Genomic DNA, 14,941 nt, shown 5'->3' with positions numbered 1-14,941 from the left:
AAGCCCTACTCTCAGAAGGTAGCGCATGATCTTGAGCAATCTTCTCCAGTGCACAAATCCTCATGTAAAATGTCCTATTCTCCCAATTCTTGGCCTCTACCATTCACTAACCTTTTGAGTACCTTTGCAGCCTAAAGCTAGAGCACATTTGAATTCCCTCTATGCCACACACACTGTGCAGAGCCAGAAGTGCTGCCTCAGGCTGGCTGCCTACTCAATCCCTGCTACCACTGCTGTGCTGTTTCTCTGAGCCATATAGTAAGTGGCCACTTACAGAGTTTCTTTAGTAAGTGCAGGGAAGTATGCTGATAGCCAACCTACAATTCCTACCAGCATGGTGTTTTAAGAGGGAAGGGAGAATTGTTTTGTCTCCTTCCCATGTAATATGGATACATGGAAACAGATATGTATCTATGCAGAAAGGAGAAACAAGGGGACTTACTGCTGCTATCTCCAACCATGCTGCCTCCATTTTACTTCCCACCAACGAAACAGGGGCCACATGACTCTTCTTGTCTGATTGGACTGCTACTTAAGATTTTTTAAAATAACACACACACACACACACACACACACACACACACACACACACACACACACACCAAGGATCAACTTCTCCTGGGCGAGCTCTAATTATATAGAAGAAAACTCAAAATCGACGGCCAGTTCTGACTCATGGTGACTTTGTAGGACATGGTAGAACTAACCGATGTGTTTGCCATGCCTGTAAATCTCTACAGGAGTCGGCAGACACATCTCTCTCTGGAACTAGTAGTGGCTGATGGATCCAAACTGCTGGCATTTTTGGGTTAGCATGTAACCACTGTACCACCAGCACTCCCTCTTTCATAGACAGAAGAGCTTTGAATGGTAGAATACTTCTGTCTACCATTCAAATACCACAGCAATGGGCTTTTCTAAAAATGATCGTTTACATTTGACATTGTCTTCTGTGTTAGGATCTTTGGGTGATGTACACATGGGGTCGGACTTGAAGGTAGAAGTTAGCAATAGAATACAATATTCAGGAGAAATAAAATAGAGATTGGTTTAATGCCTGCTAAATATTATCTTTATATAACTGTTGAGGAAGCCGGGTAGTGTGATGGTTAAGCACTCAGCTGCTGAAAAGTGGGTAGTCCAAAACCACTAGCAGCTCCATAGAAGAAAAGACCTGGCAAAGTATGCTCCTAAAGATGGGAAATATGATGAGCCATCTCACTGGAACTTGACTGCCTGGCCGGTTCGAGAGCAGTTTTACTCCATCGTCTGGGGTCATGAAACATCAGAATTGACTCAACAGCATGCACTCTAGCAACAACAATGGCATAAACAAAGACACCCTGAGTATTTAGACATATAGTAAATGAAGGAGTAACTGCAAAGAAGTATAGATTTGTAAGTCTATAGATGCAGAGTTACTGTATCTCCAGGCGTAACGGGCTAGGCAGCTCTTGATGAAGTTTTGGTCAAGGGTTTCCCAGTAGTGGAAAAGAACCTCGTATCACAAAGCACTAGGAATTAATTATCTACCGGCAAGAAGAAGGCTCTCTGTAAGGTGGGTATAATTAATTGCCTTGTCATTGCAGGTGTGAAAGCTAGGCTTCGTCCTGGCAGGAGAGGACATGTCTGAGAAGAAAGGTTGTTTAAGTTCAGCTGTACATAAATAAAGACGTTATCTAACATAGACGGAGGAAACTATGACATGTATTAGAGCACATTAATGTAGTGGAGTGCTTTTCAACACAGCATCGTCTGGAGTTTCTTTCAAGCACTTACTGGTTTCCCCTTACGTCTCAAACAGTCTGCAACTGCTTACTGTGATTGAGAGGCACAGGGTCCGATGTGTGCGGGTTTGAGTCAGGTTCATGGTAGAACACTTGACAGTCGTGGGAAAAGTGGAAGAGAATGAAGAAAAAGGATGCTGCCATTCTGAAAATGAATTATCCACTGCTAATAAAAGTGAGACCCTTCTGCTTTTAAGCTGACTGGAACTAGGGAGGATGTCGTAGAGAAGAAAAAGAAGTTCCCTGCTGTTCCAGAGACCCTTAAGGAAAAGAAAAGTAAAGGAATTTCGCAGAATTAAAGAGCAAGCACCTGAGAAAGAAGTTTGTCCACAAGCAGCTTCAGAAGGCAAGGAGGAAGCACATCTCTGAGAAAGCTAAGCACGATCACCAGGAATCCAGGCAGATGTGCAGAACGGAAATCCGAATGGCTCGGATGGCAAGAAAAGGGGGCAACTTCTATGTGCCTGGAGAGCCCAAGCTGCCATTTGTAATCAGGATCAGAGGTGTCAATGGTGTGGTTCAAAATGGTGCAGCTTCTTTGCCTTCCCCGATCTTCAACGGCACCTTTGTTAAGCTTAAAGAGGCTTCAATGAACATGTGGAGTGATTGTGGAACCATACATTGCACGGGGGAACCCAGACCTGAAGTCCCTGAATGAACTTATCTACATGCATGGTTCTGACAAAATCAATAAGTGAACTGTCCTGACAGATAACATTTGATTGCACAATCCCTTGGTAAATATGGCATTGTCTGCATGGAGGATCTGATGCATGAGATCTGTACTATTGGGACATGCTTCAAAGAAGCAAGTAACTTCCTGTGGCCCTTTGAAGTATCTTCTCCATCAGGTGAGATACAGAAAACGACCACCCATTTCACAGAAGGTGGAGATGCAGGCAACAGGGAAGACCAGATCAACAGACTTATTAGAAGGATGAACTACGGTGTCTGCCACGAATACTTTTGTAATCTGGTCAGTTAACAAAACAGTAATTGCTTCAAAGAAACAAACAAACAAAAAAGTGAGACCCTTTGAAATCAAAGGGACTAAATTATGTAAAGAGCACAAAGTTTCAGCTGGAAGGGCTCCAGGTATATACTTCATAATATTTATAATGGTCCTACTTCATGTTAGAACAATATATAAAAATGAATATTTTCCACTACAGAGGATGTGTTCAGAGGAAGTTTTGGTTTGTGTCCTCAGTATTGAAGAGATGTAGGCAAAGTCAGAGCTATTCAGAAAATTGCTCAAATACTCCTCCTCCTAATATTACCATAGTTGCTCTATAAAACTTTCACATACATAATTTTGGTAATAAAACTGTAGGAAAGGGTCTATTGCTATCTCATGTTCCTTGAAATTGGCTCACTTTCACCCCTCTGACTTCTCTTCTCAGCATGGAGAAAAAATGTATACATACATAGAATAAAAAATATATAAATTTACATATACATTCAATACACACACCCACAAGAGGGATTCCAAATTTTTGTGGAAAAGTGGAATAAAAGGTCATGGAATTTTTTCAGGGGCTTTTTGACGCCCCATCATACATATATAATATAATCCATATACGAGTGCACCAAATCAAACCAATCTCACTGCCACTGAGTCTTTCTGACGCCCAGCAGCCTTGGAGGACAGGGCACAATGGCCCTGTGAGTTTCGGAGACGCTAACTCTTCACCAGAGTAGAGCCTCCTCTTTCCCTCGGGGGAGTGGGTGGTTTTGAACAGCTGGACTTGTGGTTAGAGGCCTCATGCATAACCAAGGCTCCTTACATGGATGCACACACTAGAATAAATAAGTATAGTTACATTGTTGAAATATTCATGGATTCATTACAAACAAAGCATATTTAAAGGTCTCTGTGATCAGTGGAAGCCATCAGACAGGTTTTCTCAGTAATGTAGTTATCATTGTCTCATTGGGGTTCCTTAAAATGACAGGCCCTCCCTACACAGTGACGTCTGAGGGATCCGCTGGGCCAGTTTAAATTCAAGGTAGAGCTCAGCCCAGAAGGGTATGGAAATACCCTTTGACAATCCCAACTGGTAATTTTGATAGATTTTTCTTGAAGGACCAACATCGGGGCTTTTTATGAAGATATTGTTCAGTTTTGCTTTCAATTTCTTATTGTGAATTAGATGGGGTTGACATGTCAGATAATCAGTTCGTACTCAATGCATCAAACCTCTTATCAACCCTCCCAAAAGCTTGGCCTGCCTGCTCCCTCACAGAATACGATCTTCTCTTTCACCCATGTTAACACCTGCCTACCCGCCAATATTTCACACGCACACACAGCCCGTTCCCTGTGCCCGCCAAAGCTCATTTCTTGGTATGAAAACCTTTGTCTTGGTTTTTCCTTTATAACAGCTGAATGTTCTCCTGTCCAACCATGCATGCCGTGCTTCAGTGTGTGCAGAAGTTTTAAGAACATCAAAAACTACATTGGTTAATTAATAATTATTAAAAAGGCCACAAAAGTTGCATCAAGGAACTGCTTCCCATCAGGACAATGTGCCCCCCATTCTTCCAGGCTGTCTAGGAGAGAATTCTGTTGGGAGACTGACCCCAGCCATCCTACATGCTGATCTTGCTCTTTCAGACTTCTTGAGCATTTCAAACGAACACAGTATGAGTACAGCAGAGCTCTGGACTTCCCCACTCATCTGTTCTAGAAGGAGCACTGAGATGCGATGCAGTCGAGCTCCGAATCAATCCCAAATTCTACCTTACAAATCTGGCTGGACCGGAGGATGTACATTGGTACAGACAGCAACTGGAAACACAGGGAATCCAGTATAGATGACTCCTTCAGGACCAGTGGTGAGAGGGGCGATGCCTGGAGGGTGAAGGGAATGTGGGGTACAAAGTGGGAACCAAGTACAAGAATCTAAGTATTGTCTCCTCCCTGGGGGATGGACAGCAGAGAAGAGGGAGGAGGGAAACATCGGACAGGGTAACTTATGACAAAACTATAATAATTTATGAAATATGAAGGGTTCATGAGGGAGGGGGGGGGGGAGGGAGGCGGAAAATGAGCAACTGATATTAGGGGCTAGAGTGGGAGGCAAATGTTTTGAGAATGATGAGGGCAACAAATGTGCATATGTGCTTGAAACAATGGATGTATGGATTGTGATGAGAATTGTACGAGCCCCCAATAAAATAATTTAAAAAAAAGAAACTGAAAACAGATTAATCCGTTCTCAACCAGCAAGTTTTTACCCAAACCTCACCTTTTTATACAAAACATTACACAGAAACGTCAAATAAATAAGTTCAGAGATAAACAATATAATTTAAATAAGAAACACAGCATTAAAAAAGCTTTTAACAACTACCGTATGGCGCATGCCTTGAGACGGATGAGGGTCTGGATCTGTGGACACGGATGTGGAGAGGAGGGATGGAGAGAGAGGCATTGTGTGGAAGGGGATCAAATCAACCGGTAGCTGCTTTTCAGGAGTTTTTTCTCTTCTTTGCCTTTTATCATTGGGTCTGGCTGGCTTTCTCTATTTAAAAAAATCTGTCTAATGTGGTCTGCTGTTGGCGCTTCCTTAACTGTTTTCTAAAAGGGTTTACTAAGTTATCAACAGTATCTCTAACAGGGTTCATCAGTTCCTTATCACAATGATTCTTTTCAAAAACCTCTTTCTTAGGACCCATGTTTTTTATTTACAAACAGTACAAAAACCCACATAAGCTAATTATAGCAAAACACTTGGAACACAGCTGCAAAAGGTTTAAACAACGCATACTAACACCAACTCATGCTGAGTGACCGAAACATGAGCTGCTTTTATTTATAAGAATCACGTGCGTCGGGTTGGATTCTGATGTTTTGTTCGAGCTCTGATGTAAACTTTTCTCGACATTTGCGTCAAAATCTGATTATGTACTGATATGATTGAGTACCTGGGTTCTACTGTACTTTGAAGATGTCCAAACTGCCCTTTTGACATGATGTAAATGGAAGAGAGGAGGCTCATCCAGGGGAGGGGAGGAGAGATGGAGATGGATGTAGACCCAGAGGGAGGATAGGTTGAGATATAACAGCTAACTTTTTGGTATTTTTGTTTTATAAAGTTTTATATGATTTTGTAGCGATACTTTTACTGGCTCTCGTGTGTGTACGTATATATAGACATATATGCATATGTGTATATGTAGATTTTAAAGCAATAAGTATACATGTATGTGTGTGTGTGTGTGTGTGTGTGTGTGTGTGTGTGTGCATGGTTGCTGTTGTTTGTTTGATTAGGCGGAAGCACCGTCTGCTTGTCTATTTCACCACACTTATTTCTAACCAGGGATTGTTTTCCTGTTGCTTTTAAATTTCCTCTTTGCTCGAGCCTTCAACCAAATCTACTGCCAATGAGTCCGTTCTGACCCAGAGCCACCCTAGGGGGACAGAGGCCAACTGAACTGCTTCTTAGGGTTTGGGAGAGTCTGAATCTTTACAGGAGCATATCTTTACAATCTCGTTTTCCCTTCTACAGAAAGGCAAATGGATTCCAACTACTGACCTTGAAGTTAGTGCCTCAGGGTAGAACCCACCAAGCCACCAGGGGAATCCCCGGAGGTTTGACTCCCTGGATGTGCTGGCCAAATCCCTCCTTGGAGGCGGTCGAGGTCAGGGCCAACGAACCGTTTAAGAGAGGGGGAAGGGAACACTGCTGATTCAGGGCAATACCAAATACAGACACAATATGTCAACACACGATTCCGCCATGCTATGGCATGTGCGCAGAGTTTACAGGGATGGCATGAACAAGGAAGGGCATTTTTTCAAGCACCACCAAGGAACTTGAAGAGGGAGGACGAGAGATGCCTGCTTTGTTGTCCGCAGCTGTAACTCAGGCCCTGGCTCAGAGCAACTACAGATAATGGTAATTATAAATCGTGCACTGCTTCTCACCCTCCGCCTTTCACAGTGGCCTGCAGGTGCCTCTCTTGTGGATTGTGTAATTGGGGCTGACGTCACACGTCCTTTGTAGCACGGCTCTCTCCAGTACAGTACACGTGCCTTAACCAGAATGCCTGATTAGGTGCGTGCACGTTGCCGAGAAGTGAGAGAAAAGAAGCATTTTAAAGAAAACACACTCACCTGGGTGGCTTATTTATTTTTCAGTGAACGGAGCACTTGGATCTGCCCATACATTGGCATGTAAGCTTTTTTTTTGGCCACATGAGTCAATCAAGATGGGGCCAGTAATTAGTTAGCACTGCGTCGGTAGCCAGGTGCCTATCAATGCAGCAGACGGAATACAGAAGAGATGTATGAGTTTAGATTGATTCGAGAAAAATGAAAATTCTGAGTCCTATCTGAAAGAGACACCGAGAAGGAGAAAGGATCGAGTGATCATAAAGAAGGTCCTGTAAGTCCCATGTGGAGACTGTGTGACGAGAATACAGCACCAGCAGTCAGAGCATGAGCGTCAGCACAAGCCTCAGTCGTCGGGCAGCTGAGGTCCCTGTCAGCAGCCAGTTAACAGTCACGTGTGGCCTAAGAGATCCAAAAAGGCCGCCAGCCAAGGAGTGGGGGCTGGGATCTTGAAAAGACACACAGAAATCGTGACCTAGAAAGAAGATCATAAATCCAACTAGACAAAAGATTCACGAAAGGATCTACAACATAAAATGTTGAAGCAACCCACCTTGACAGAAAGCCAAAAGGAGATGAGGGAGTATAGATTCTTGGAATTTAGAAATAAACAATTCTTTTAAAAAGTTTTGTTAGCCTTGGAAGGCGGAGAGGTTTGTTCGTTGTTGTTGTTTCCTGTTTTGCTTTGTCTTTTTAACCGTTCCTGACCCACCATGTCCCTGTACTTACCTTCCTCTGTCAGCATGTGGCTGTATGCAAAACAGCTGCTCACCTAAGGCATTTGGATTCCAAAGCTCTTTACTGAGGACGCTGCAGTTTGCTGCTCAGACGAGGTAACTTGAGTACTCACCTGATACTAGGAGGGAAAGTCATAAACCAAGCAACCATCTAACCAATCAGCCAACAAAATAACAATTAATTGTGATATTCAAATGCTTGCCCTTGTTACCTGGAGACGCCCTACTGCAGGTTTTCTAAATATTCACCAGTTCTTCCCCCCAGTTTGGTTCAATCCTGGGAAGTGAGTGGGAAGACCACCTTTGGAATCTGACATGTCTTGACCTTTGGATATTCTAAGTATCCTTGTCTTATTTTTCCATGGGAGAATCAGAATTGTAAAGTAACAGCTTGAACCTGACCATGACGGATCAGGCCAGCCACTCACGGCTGGAGCATAGTTGGGACTTCAATCCCAAGCAGCACAGCAGTAACCCTGAATGTATCTCTCCACCCTGCCTTCACCCATGCCTTCTTCTTGGAGCTTTGTCCTAGAGTTTTACCATTAAAAATATTTTTTTAGTTTGAGACACATGATTCTTGTTGTTCTTGTTGTTAGGGACTGCTGAACTGATTCTGACTCATAGCAATCTTATTCTCATCAGGAGGAACCACTGCTCACTCCTTCACCATCCTCACACTTGTCAGGTTTGAGCCATTGTGGCAGCCAAGGCAGCCAAGTGTGAGTCCAGCTCATTGAGACTCTTCCTCTTCTCCCTGACCCTCTAGTTTACCAAGCATGATATCCTTTCCCAGAAACTGGTCTCTCCCGATGACATGTCCAAAGTATCTGAGACGATGCATTGGCATTCTCATTTCTAAGAAGCATTCTGGCTGACACATGATTGATCATATTACTAACTTTCTGGACCTCCTGCTCAAATCTGGGTACTGTACAATCTTGATTTGGGGGCGCCCAGCAATGAAAGATGCCTCCACTGCTAGTCAAGCCTGCAGCTTTGGCAGGAAATAGAGGTTGGGCAAAATATCCACTATTGTCAGACCATACTCTAGAACCATGTCATCTTTCCATGTGAGTACCTGCAAACCTAATAAAAATCACAAACTCAGTGAAATCCATTTTACTGAAAAGTAAAGATAGACATTTAGTTTCCTGTTTGCTCAAATACTTTTAATAATGCCCTGTTCATAAGTAAATATTCATTAAAAAATTTCTTTTTAACAAGAGAGACACCTTGGAGCAAATCCAAGTAGCTGTCATATCCTTCCTCAGAGGGGTAGGACTAGATATCTTAACATTTATTATAGACTTGGAAAAGTAAATAAAAAACCTAAACCCCATTGAAAATAGCCTCTCTCGGAGGACTTGTCAGAGGGAGGACTCTCCGGTATTATTGAAGGTCAGCTTCTTTAAGAAAGATTGAAGAGGTATACAATTACACCTAACTGCTGTTGTTGCTCTTAGCTGCCCTAGAGTCGGTTCCAATTCGTAGCTGCCTGAGGGGCAATGAAACACCGCCTGGTCCTGTGCCATCCTCCCAACTGTTCTTATGTTTGAGTCCATCGAAGCCGCCACCGTGTCAATCCATCTTGTCACACGCCTTCTTTTTTTTCGCTGCCCGCTGATTACCGAGCACGGCAGGCTTGGAGAAGAACATCATGCCCAAGGGCTATGAAGATTTAAAAGGAAAAGCTGCCTGGAGTGATTCCCAAGAGGGAAAGAAGGATGTTGGTTTTAGGTCTGTGAGCTGGGAATGCTAGAACATGGTCCAGTACATAGGTTCCTAAAGACAGTTGATATTCTTGAAATGTAATGTGCATAAGAACTATCGAAAATGCCAGCCGAAGTTTGCAAATTTAGAAACCAGATCATTGGCCTAAGGAAGTAAGTTGGTTCCTGGTGGGAAATTGGGTGAGGGAAAAGGCAAGATATGTTAAGAGGGAAATTGAAAAAAAGCGATGGAGATGGGAAATACACTGGAAAGTTGGCCAGAGTTAAAGGCAGCAGTGGTAAATATTGTTACACACGCAATCCTGCAACCACTGTGGTATATGAGTAGATGCATGGATATGCGTAAAGGCTACACAGGTGTGGGGGGAAGACTGAGAGTAGACCCACAAATATAAAGGACAGAGGTTATCTGTGTATGTGTACTTATTTAATGTGACGGAAAAAACAATTTTCAATTGTCTCACATGCACGTGAAAGTGGGACAATGGATATGACTCATGTATTTGAATTATGGTGCTGGTGAAGAATGTCAAAAGCAGCATGGCCTGCTAACAGAACCTGTCTTGAAAGAAGTACATCCAGACTGTTCTCCAGGATGCTCTTTAACGGCAAGGATGCTGAGACGTCGTTTCACAGGCTTTGGTGCTTTGGACATGCTGTCAGAAAAGACCAGTCCCTGGGAAATGAGATCTTGCTTGGTTAAATAGAAGGGCACTGAAAAAGAGGAAGACTCTCCAGGAGAAAGGGTGACACAGTGGCTGCAACAATGGGCTCAACTGTACGAACAATTGGAAGGCTGGCACAGGACTGGACGGTGTTCTGTTTTGTTGTAGATAGGGTCACTCAGAGTCAGAACTGATTTGATGACACCTAGCTGGAGGCAGAGTTATGAAAACATTGTACACATACCTGAACACCCAGAGGAAATGAATTGCTGGATCCAGGGGTTCTGGACCATTGTTTCAGGGGACAACAGGCTGAAATGGGATACACAAAGACAGTGTTTGACATCCTATTTTGGTGAGTGGTCAGGGGAGTCCTATAGGCTCCATAGTTGCAACTATGGTCTCTCTCTTTCCAGAGGAAATAAAAGTGATGAAAATCAAGACACATGGAAATAATTCTTCCAACGGAGTAAGGGCAGCAGCTCACCAAGAACAAATCAAGTGCAGAGGATTAGGAAGGAAGAAGGAATGGAAAAAAGGGAGGAAATGGGATAATTAATGGTACAGTAGAACCCCGGACCTTGACACTAATCATTCTGGAAGGAGCTCCAAGATGCGATGCAGTCGAGTTCTGAATCAATTTTTCCCATAAGAAATAACTGAAAATGGATTAATCCATTCTCAACCACCAAGTTTTTACCTTAACCTTGCATTACACAGAAATGTCAAAGTAAATAAGTACAGAGTTAAGTAATATCATTTAAATAAGAAACACAACATTAAAAAAGTTTTTGACAACTGCAGTATGGCCCGCATGGCCCGTACCTTGAGACGGATGAGGATCTGGATTTGTGGACACGGATGTGGACAGGAGGGATGGAGAGAGAGTCATTGTTTGGAAGGAGAGTCCCCTTCCATCAAATCAACTGGTAGCTGCTTTTCAGGAGTTTTTTTCCCCTCTTTGCCTTTTTCACTAGGACCTGGCTGGCTTTCCCTAAAAAAACAAATATATCTGTCGAATGTGGTCTGCTGTTGGCGTTTCCTTAAGTGTTTTCTAAAAGGGTTTACAAAGTTATCATCAACAATATCGATAACACAGTTAACCACTTCCTTATCAAGATGATTCTTTTCAAAACTCTTTCTTAGTATCCATGTTTTCTTTATCTAAACACAGTACAAAAAGCCACAAAATCTACGAACAATATAGCAAAACACTCAGAACACAGCCGCAAAAGGTTTAAACAATGTGTGCTAACAGCACCAACTAACGCCAAGTGACTAAAACACGAACTGCTTTTGTTTATAAAAATCACGTGCGTCGGGTCAGATTGCAATGTTTTATTTGAATGCAAAATGTTCTCGACATTTTGTGTCAAAATCCAATTAAGTCGAGTACCGTTGTGGTTGAGTAACGGGGTTCTGCTTTACATGGGAAGCGCTCTGGTGGCTTAGTGGTTACAGTTGTGCTGTGATCTGCAAGGTCAGCAGTTCAAACCCGCCAGCTGCTCCTGGGGAGGAAGATGAGGCTTTCTACTGTAAACAGTTAGTCTCAGCACCTCACAGGTGCAATTCTACTCTGTCCTCTAGGCTCTCTCTATCAGTCCGCATTAACTCCACGGCCGTGAGGGGATGGCACACGGAGGGACTGCAGCGAGATGAAACAAACGGTGTACAACTTGTTGAACGTAAACCTGATCTGTCCTCTAAACCTTTATCCAATTCACAATAAGAAGTGTTACCAGGAGGCAGCTCAATGTTTTCGTCTCTCTCTGTTCAAGGAATTCAGACAAAGGGCAGAATTCAGACCAAAGTCAGAGAAAAAACTCGACTGGAACGAGTGAGTTTATTTATTAAGGAGGTGGTTTTGGCGTGAAGCACTGTGGTAGATGTGTATACCAACTTGCTGTACTTGTGTGAAATTAGAGCTGGAGTCCAACCTATTGGGTCACAGCCTAATGACACCACTTGAAAGGTGTGTTGAAAGGCCATGGAGAAATTCTCTCTTGTGCCTCGCCTTTCTGCTTGATGGGATCCTGTGTCTCACGTCTGTCTGTGACTGTGTCTCATGTCTCTGTCAGTGGCCAGGTGGTCCTGGAAACTGTCAGGGCCCTGCCAGGTTTCTGTGAACCTTGGATCCATGCAACTCTGCCCCCAAAGGCCTGTGATTTCCCAGCTTCCCGCTTCATTTTCCTGCTTCATGGATGGCAACTGCATGAGACTGAGGCTCTCTAGTTAGCATCTGACCGATGAACTTGAGTTGAACTGGGTTGGGCCACGTTCTTGATACAAAATTCTTGCCTTGTATAGGGTCTCTGGGTGTGTGAAACTTTACAAGAGGAGATCACCTCTTTTTTCTTCCATGGAGCAGCTGGTAGGTTTGAAACATCAACCTTGTGGAAAGCAGTCCAACGTGTGCCCCGCATTGGCCACCAAGGCTCCTTTATTTTATTTTTTAAACAGTTTGGTTGGCATGTAATTCAGATGTCATACAATTCAATAGTTCATCAAGCATATATACAAGAGTTGCACAATTATAATCACAATCAATGTTCATCAAGCATATTAACAAGAGTTGCACAATGATCATCACAATCAATGTTCTTTCTTGTACTCATTGTAATTAGCTTCCCATTTCTGCCGAACCTCCCCTGCCATACCCGCCCCAAACCATTCATCCAGTTCCGATCTCTGTAGATTTACCTATCCTGGATTTCACAAGCAGAAAAACATACCAGAAAACAAAAACAAGCAAACAAAAAACCCACCCCAATAACATTGACAAATAAAACTTCAATTGAAAAGAAACTGGACAATATTAAAAACTAGATCACATTTTAAATGGATCAAAAAGGAGATCAAATGACTATTTTAAGCTAACTTCATCTGCAATAATCCACTTTCCAATGTGCTTTGCATGCTAGCAAGGATATTCTCATCCAATGGAGGTCTGTGGTCGGAGGGGATTCCCTGGAGGCTTCATTCGCGTGGATTTCCCCCTCACTCTTTTTTTTTTTAAACTAAAACAACTTTAAGATGGGTCAAATGGGAGATCAAATGAAAAGACATTATATTTTAACCTAAGACCATCTGCCATCATCAGCTTTCCAATGCTTGCTGAGGGGATTGACCAGAGGCTTAATCCATGTGTGGACCCTGCACGTGGATTTTGAGCTTCCACTGTCTTCGATAGCCTTCTGCAAACAGGGTGTTCACAGTTTAAGCTCTGCCACCATTTCCTCTTTCAGATTTGGATTTCATTCTTTACAATCCTTGCACCACACAGACAAGCATGCTTCTCCCATGTGGACTTAGTTGACGCCTTACTTAGATGGCTGCTTCTTTGAAGGCAAGCCTTTAAAATCCCAAATGCTATCCTTTCTGATCATTGGCCACCGTTTTGTTTATTTGTCACACTTTCTTATAGCATCTGTATCTTCAGGGATTTCTTCATAAGGATTGGCATCAAGCAGGGCCATATAACAAGAACATTTTTTTCTTCAATTGGATGTAAGATTAAGCGTGAGCCCCAAATCTTTCATATATCTATGGTTTATATATATGTGTGGTTCACTTTAGGGACATCATTATCATTTTGTGATAGAGAATATTATAAATCATCCCCATGGGGCATAGAGTAATTCTATTGATAGTGTCATTAATTTAGCCAATGGTATAGAATTTAAAACACTCTTGGGAAAAGGAAAGTATACAAGTATAGGCTGGCTACAAACTACAATACATAAATTGTTGACTTGTGCAGATTAAACTCTTTAATGACTGGACACTATTTTCATAAACATTGGGGGTTGGTGATAGGGCAAACCTTTCAGTAATTCGTTCAAAAAGGCAGAACCATGCCTATCAGATTAATGCATATCATAATAAACTAAGGGGGGGCATTAAAATAGTAAATATATGGTATTTCTAGGCCACCTTCCTTGAGTATCCTTCAGGTAAGAGATCAGAACCAAAGCCCACTGACTGCCAGTGCTCTGGCTTTGATGTAGCAGTCACCGCTTCTTCTCACACCAGGAAACTTCCATCCTAATCACAATGGCTACAGGCACGTTTGAGAGAAAGCCCAGTTCCCTTAATGGGGTTTTCACATTGAGCGCTTATAGTGTGGCCTATTAAGAGTATTGTAGCCCTTAAAAGAAGAGAGTTTAAAGACATAGTAGTCTATAGCCACGGCCTGGGCCACCAAGGGCTAGATTGAACCTAGGTTAAAAGTGTCCAGTTAGGGGCATAGGACCAGGCATATTCTCTCCTTGAGTTCAATGTAAGTATTGTAAAGTGTTCTTTTATTCCCCAAGGGGAGGTTGTTCCTCTTGTGTTACCCACCAACAGAAATGTAATTGCCTTCTCAGAGAAGACATACATGATATACAGTTTTTGCTTCCACCGTTTCTCTGGACAATTCAGCCTAACAAAAGCACAAAGGGCCCCCAGCTGATCTAAGAATGCAGCAGAGTGAAAGGCCAGGTTTCCATCCTGTTAATGGTGGAGCTTCCACTATTGACTGGATTTCAGGTGGGTCTTCTACTATTATTGGCTTCCTTTATTTTTTTTTAAATCATTTCATTAGAGTTCATACAACTCTTATCACAATCCATATATATGTCAATTGTGTAAAGCATATTTGTACATTCATTGCCCTCATCATTCTCAAAACAACCTAGGGACAAGGGAACAACAAATGGTTCAAAACCAATGGTAGGGAGGAGATGGGAGGACTGGTAGGGAGTGACCAAGGTCAAGGCAACCACAAGGAACTACCGAAGCCAGAATGAAGGCTGAACATGGTTTTGGGACAGGAGGAAAGTGTAAAGAAATAGAGGAAAGAAGTAGGAGGCAAAGGGCATACATACAAGCCTAAATACAGACATGTACATATGTAAAT

General features: G+C 42.7%; 1 pseudogene; it reads left to right on the top strand.

Annotated features, from left to right (window-relative positions):
* The window catches only part of LOC101646665, a 28,508-nt pseudogene extending 25,736 nt beyond the window's left edge, over positions 1–2,772 (top strand).
* Positions 2,773–14,941: the final 12,169 nt, after the last annotated feature.

This window comes from Echinops telfairi, unplaced genomic scaffold (genome assembly GCF_000313985.2).
Source record: "Echinops telfairi isolate 266 unplaced genomic scaffold, ASM31398v2 ScPeMD7_3;HRSCAF=10, whole genome shotgun sequence".
Taxonomy (NCBI): Eukaryota; Metazoa; Chordata; class Mammalia; order Afrosoricida; family Tenrecidae; genus Echinops; species Echinops telfairi.
This window is presented reverse-complemented; position numbering and strand designations above follow the sequence as displayed.